Genomic DNA, 6,668 nt, shown 5'->3' on the forward strand with positions numbered 1-6,668 from the left:
GTTGAATTGTAAGACACCTGGTTACTGTCTGCTGAGAATTGGATTTCTCACACACACAGGTTTATCTCTGTAGAGTAGTTCCACTTAATCTTACATTTATTTACATGTGTAGGTTTATTTTCAGTTTTCAGTTCAAGAGCTCTATCAAAACTGTTTAGGGGCGCCTGGGTGGCTCAGTTCGTTAAGCCTCCGACTCTTAGTTTCAGCTCACGTCATGATCTCAGGGTCCTGGGATCAAGCCCCACATAGGGCTCTGCGCTTGGTGCTGAATCTGCTGGAGACTCTTTCTCCCTCTCCCTTGGCCCCTCACACTGCTTGTGCAATCTCTCTCTCTCTCTTTCAAATAAATAAATTAATTAAAAAAAAAAACCCTCTTCCTTTAGCTTTGCATTCTAGAATATTAGTAAAATCCCTGGTATGGTAATATGGTAGGCATTCTGGAGTAGGTTAGAATTGCGTGGAGAATAAAAGTTCTCTGTTAAATCACAGAAACCCTCATATATAACACAAACAAAAGCCATAGACTTTTTTTTTTAAGATTTTATTTATTTGACAGAGACAGAGAGGGAACACAAGCAGGGGGAGTGGGAGAGGGAGAAGCAGGCTTCCCGCTGAGCAAGGAGCCCAACGCGGGGCTCGATCCCTGGGACCACGATCTGAGCCGAAGGCAGACGCTTAACGACTGAGCCACCCAGGCACACCAGCCATAGACTTTTTTGCCATAAACTTGAACTCAAGGGGTTGTAGAACTACAGAAGAGGTAGAAAATGAGTCCTGTGGGACGCTTAGGAGGCTCTATCAGACCACATGTTCTTGGGAACCCTCCAGACCCTTCACAAGTGTCCCCTTGTGGCAGAGGAGGCTGTCAGGGCGAGGGAGGTGGAGAGCCCACTGCTGAACGCCCACTGGAGCTCAAGTTCTCAGCTGTGTCTTCATGTCCATTTCTGATAACTTAAAAATTTCTCCCGCCATTTATGCTCCAGAAAGAAAACAGAGAGGCACAGGACACTCTCTCCCTCCGTGTTTTTCTCCGTGAAGGAGTGATCTTCTACAAGGGCCCTGGCAGCTGATAAACACTGTGCGTGGTTCCGTTCGTGCGGACGGCCTGGGTTCCAGACCACTCTCCATGGTCTTTTTTTTTTTTTTTTATGTCTGATCTTATTTGTCACTCTTAGAAAATCTCATTTTTGACTGGACTCAGACTTAGAGGTAGAAGCTCTCAGAGAGGACAGCCTCCGTCTCTTGGCAATCTGTTCCTGGCGTTTTTCTTTGGCCTCCTTCATTCTCTTGGCCAAAAGTTTAGCATATTCTGCAGCGTCTTCCTTGTTTTTCCGAGTGCGCTGCTTCTTCAAAGCAATACGCTGATGTTTGGGCTAGAGGACACGTGGAGTGACAAGACGCTGAATCGTAGGCGCTTTGGTTCTAGGTTTCTTACCTTCTTCAGGGGCTTTCTCACAGCATACTGGTGGACATGACCTTCTTTAGAGAGATGAAAAGTTTGCAGATTTTGCTGGCTCTTTTGGGCCCCAGGCGACGAGGCACAGTGAGTCCAGGAATATCCTTCTCCCCTTTTTCTACAATGACCAAGTTGAGAACACTGAGATTGGCATCCACAGTGCAACCCTGAACAGATTTGCGCTTTCTCTCTCTCATCCTCCTTGGTCTATAGCAGGAATGCCCCTTAATCAGCAGCAGGTGGACACGGCCATGGGTCAAGACACCCTGCTTCATGGGGAAGCCTTCTTTGTCATTGCCACCACTGATTCGGACCACATAACCCTTTCATTCTTCACCCAGAGCATCAGCAGCAACTTCTGTAGCCAATACGCTTCTCATAAAAGGTATGAAGTTTGCATTCATCGTCCACTTCAATGAGTTTCTGGCGGCCAGTAGCCACCTGCAGCTGGCTTGGTATACCAAGCTTCTGTTTCCCTTAGGACAAAATCTCTCTCAGTGGTCTTAATGTGCATTCATAAAATATGATTTTTGTCAGCACCCTGTCGCCCCTCCCATTAACACTCATTAACCACTACACTCGTTAACTCAAGTATAGTAGACATTGATTCAACCAGGTCTTCATTAAGCATCTCTTATTTGCCAGGCAATGTGCACTGTGTCTATGTATATATATAAAACACCTCTGGGGACACGGGTTGAGTTTTTCTTTAGTCCGAAGTTGCTCCGTCTGTGGTATATACTTCAGGGGATGAAACTAGGGAGTAAAGAGATGTCACATAGGGGCGCCTGGGTGGCACAGTCCGTGAGGCGTCCGACTCTTGGTTCCAGCTCAGACCCTGATCTCAGGGTCGTGACATCAAGCCCCACACTGGGCTCCATGCTCAGCACGGAGTGTGCTTAAGACTCTCTCTGCCCCTCTCCCCTGCTCTCACGTGTGCTCCCTCTCAAGTAAATAAATCTTAAAAAAAAAAAAAAGTTGCTTAAATCTACTTACCAGAAGACTGAAGTCCCAGCCCCAAGTTAGCCAAAACACTCAGTTATGTTTTCTTGTAAGAGAGGGAAAACCTAGACTGTTCCACATGGAAAGCTTGTTCATTGCCCAAAGATAGTGTGTGTATGGCAGCCCCAATATCTGGTGAGCAAAAAGTCAGCCTGAATTCTGAGGCTAAAATTAAAAAGCATGTGTGTGTGTGCACGTGTATACACAAGACGAAGGGGAGAAAGAGGGGTACTCTTCACTGGAATTCTTCTTGTGCTAAAAACACAAAATTTGTCCGAGTTGGAAAAGAGCTAATAATTTAAGGGTACTTCAGACCAAATACGTCTTGATGAGCATGTGATTCAACCACATCTATGACTCAGTTCCAATGACGATACCCTTAAAAGTCTCACAAGGAATAAGCCCCACTCCCACAGAATTGGCACAGCCACATTGTTGAGGCAGTTGCTTTATGCGCACAGGACCGCGGGCACTTCACTAGCTGGCGGGTCTTTAACTGAAAGAGGTGATGTGTCAGGAGGACCAAATCCTAGTGCTCGGACATTTTAAAGTAAACGGACTAGCCTGGTCTAGTGGTTCTAACCCTCGGCTGGAAATCAGAAGTACCTATGGGGCTTTGTTAAAATGCTGACTGCTGGGTTCTCCCAGCCATAAATTCTGACTCCTGCAGCCTGGGGCGATGCTGTAGAACAGCACTGTGCCTTCAAAGATTGGGGAGTAAATCTCTGTTGTCCACATTGGTCTCAAAAGCCAATAAAAGGAATAAAACAACAATCCATCCATCAACTGAAATTCCGTAAGTGCAGCAATCTTAGGAGACCCAGTCATTAGGTATCATGCTCCGGGCCAACATCCTTACAGACGACACCAAGGACAAAGGTCATCTGCTCAAAGCAGATGGGGCAAAAACGGACTGTCATCAAGTTTCTAGAGCATAGATGAGCCAGCCCCATCCCACTGCTGGGGGTGAGATATGGGGCTCCCTCCGAGGAGACCTAGAGATCAGAGATGAAGTCATCAGATGCTTTTGTCAAAATACCCACGCGTGAGAGTTAGCTCGAACTTAGGAACATGAAAAAGCAGTCCACTGGATAGTCTTAACACAGTTGTGAAGTCATCTGCTGCCAAAGCTTCCCCAATCCTCCTTCTGTAAATAATTAGAATCCTTTTTAGCCTGTTTTTGAAAACCATAGACTTCAGCCATGGTTTAGAATTCTAAACTTTTTGGGGGGGGTGAAACAATTCAAAAGACCCTAAAAATTAGACACATTTTCAATGAGGCTAGCATTTGAGATCCACACAAATACATGTTTGGCACCTGCCACACACATTGCTTTGTTCTTTTGATTTCACCGCCCTGAGAGGGAGTGTATGCAAGTGTATGGAAGAAATACTTTCCAGTTGGGGAAGTAAGGCATCGTCTATAAGAATTTTTATCAGGGCACACGCAATGATTCTGGGAAAAAAGCAGATCTCTAAGCAGACAGAGACCAAGCCTATATTTCTCTACGAACGAACAAATATTTGTATCTCCAAAAGCACAAATACATGTGATGTTTTTCTTGAGGTGTAATTGACATACATTATATTTCAGGTATATAGCATAATGATTCGATATTTGTATACACTGTGAAATAATCACTATAGTAAGTCTAGTGAACATATGTCACCATATGTAATTACAGAGTTTTTTTTTTTCTTGTGAGGACAGTTACTAAGATCTGCTCTTAGCAATGTTCAAACATGCAACACAGTGTTAACTGTACTCACCACTCTGTACATGACATCCTCATGACTTACTTTATAAGTGGGAGTTTGTACTGTTTCCCTGCCCTCACCCATTTGCTCCCTTCCCCTGGGACAACCACCAATAGGATCTCTGTATGTGAGCTTTTTGTTTCTTTTTCTTATGATTCCACATACAAGTGCGATCATAGAGTATTTGTCTTTCTCTGACTTCATTTAGTATAATGCCTTCAAGGTTCATACATGCTGTTACAAATGGGAAGATTTCCTCCTTTTTATGGCTGAATAATATTTCATTGTACATATACATCACATTTTCCTTATCCATCTGTTGATGGATGCTAAGATTATTTCCATGTCTTGGCTCTTGTAAATAATGCTGCAATGAACGTGCAGGTGTAGATAGCTCTTAGAATTAGTGTTTTCATTTTCTTGGCATAAATGCCCAGAAGTGGAGTTGCTGAAACATATATGGTAGTTCTATTTTAGTAACTTTTGAGCAAGCTCCATACTGTTGTCCACAGTGCTTATACCCATTTACATTCCCACCAACAGCACACGAGGGCTCCCTTTTCTCCACATCCTCGCCAACACCTGCTATTTCTTGTCTTTTTGAGTCTAGCCATTCTGACAGGTGTAAGGTGATGTCTCCTTGTGGTTTTGATTTGCATTTCCCTGATAATAAGTGGTGGTGAGCATCTTTTCATGTACTGAGGTCATTTGTATGTATTTTTTGGTAAAACATCTCTTCAGATCTTCTGCCCATTTTTAAGTTGGATTGTTTATTTGCTATTGAGTTGTAGGAATTCTTTATATATTTTGGTTATTAACCGCTTATCAAATATGATTTACAAATGTTTTCTTCCATTCAGTAAGTTGCCTTTTCATTTTGTTGATGGTTCCCTTTTTTTTTTTTTTTTTTTTTTTTTGAGGCGGAGGAGGGGCGCGGAAGGGAGAGGGAGAGAATTTTAAGCAGGCTCCACGCCCACTGTGGGGCCCTAACATGGGGCTTGATCTCAGGACCCTGAGATTATGACCTGAGCCAAAATCAAGAATCAGATGCTGGGGCGCCTGGGTGGCTCAGTTGTTAAGCGTCTGCCTTCAGCTCAGGTCATGATCCCAGGGTGCTGGGATCGAGCCCCACATCGGGCTCCCTGCTCCATGGGAAGCCTGCTTCTCCCTCTCCCACTCCCCCTGCTTGTGTTCCCTCTCTCGCTGTGTCTCTCTCTGTCAAATAAATAAAATCTTTAAAGAAAAAAAAAAAGTCAGATGCTTAGCTGAATGAGCCACCCAGGTGACTCAATGGTTCCCTTTTCTTTTTTTTTTTTTTTTAAAGATTTTATTTATTTATTTGACAGAGAGACAACGAGAGAGAGAACACAAGCAGGGGGAGTGGGAGAGGGAGAAGCAGGCTTCCTGCAGAGCAGGGAGCCCGATGCGGGGCTCGATCCCAGGACCCTGGGATCATGACCTGAGCCGAAGGCAGACGCTTAACGACGGAGCCACCCAGGCGCCCCAATGGTTCCCTTTTCTAATGTAGTCCCACGTGTTTTATTTTTGTTGTTGTTATCTCTGCTTTTGGTGTCAGATCCAAAAAATCCTCTCCAAGACCAACGTTAAGGAGCTTACCCCTATTTTCATCTAGTAGTTTTCTGGTTAAAGATCTTACATTCATGTCTTTGATTCATTATCAGTTAATTTTTGTGTATGGTGTAAGATGGTGGTCCAGTTTCATTCTTTTGCATGTAGCTGTCCAGTTTTCCCAATACCATTTATTAAAGAGATTGTCCTTTTCCCATTGTTGATTATTGGCTCACTTGTCATGTGTTAATTGTCCATATGTGCATGGGTTTATTTCTGGGTGCTCTGTTCGGTTACCTTGATCTGTGTGTCTGTATTTATGCCAATACCATACTGTTGTGATTACTACAGGCTTTAGTTTGAAATGAGGCTGTGACAAAGATTCACATCCCCACCAGCACAAATACATGCAAATTTTAATGCCATAATTTTTTAAAGAACTAAACTGTTTTGGGGGCGCCTGAGTGGCTCAGTCGGTTAAGCATCTGCCTTCGGCTCAGGTCACTGTCTCGGGGTCCTGGGATCGAGCCCCACATCGGGCTCCTGGCTCAGCAGGGAGCCTGCTTCTCCCTCTCCCTCTGCTGCTCCCCCTGCTTGTGCTCTCTCAGTCTCTCTCTCTCTCTCTCTCTGTGTCAAGTAAATAAATAAAATATTTTTTTAAAAGTAAACTGTTGGGGCGCCTGGGTGGCTCAGTCGGTTAAGCGACTGCCTTCGGCTCAGGTCATGATCCCGGGGTCCTGGGATCGAGTCCCGCATTGGGCTCCCTGCTCAGGAGGAAGCCTGCTTCTCCCTCTCCCACTCCCCCTGCTTGTGTTCCTGCTCTCGCTATCTCTCTCTCTGTCAAATAAATAAATAAAATCTTTAAAAAAAATAATAAAAAAAA

At 44.3% G+C, this 6,668-nt stretch overlaps 1 pseudogene; it reads right to left on the reverse strand.

Annotated features, from left to right (window-relative positions):
- Positions 1–1,156: 1,156 nt before the first annotated feature.
- LOC102726404 (small ribosomal subunit protein eS6 pseudogene) lies at positions 1,157–1,932 on the reverse strand (annotated as a pseudogene).
- Positions 1,933–6,668: the final 4,736 nt, after the last annotated feature.

Source organism: Leptonychotes weddellii, unplaced genomic scaffold, assembly GCF_054177405.1.
Source record: "Leptonychotes weddellii isolate Sample4059 unplaced genomic scaffold, ASM5417740v2 HiC_scaffold_7572, whole genome shotgun sequence".
In the NCBI taxonomy this organism is placed as follows: Eukaryota; Metazoa; Chordata; class Mammalia; order Carnivora; family Phocidae; genus Leptonychotes; species Leptonychotes weddellii.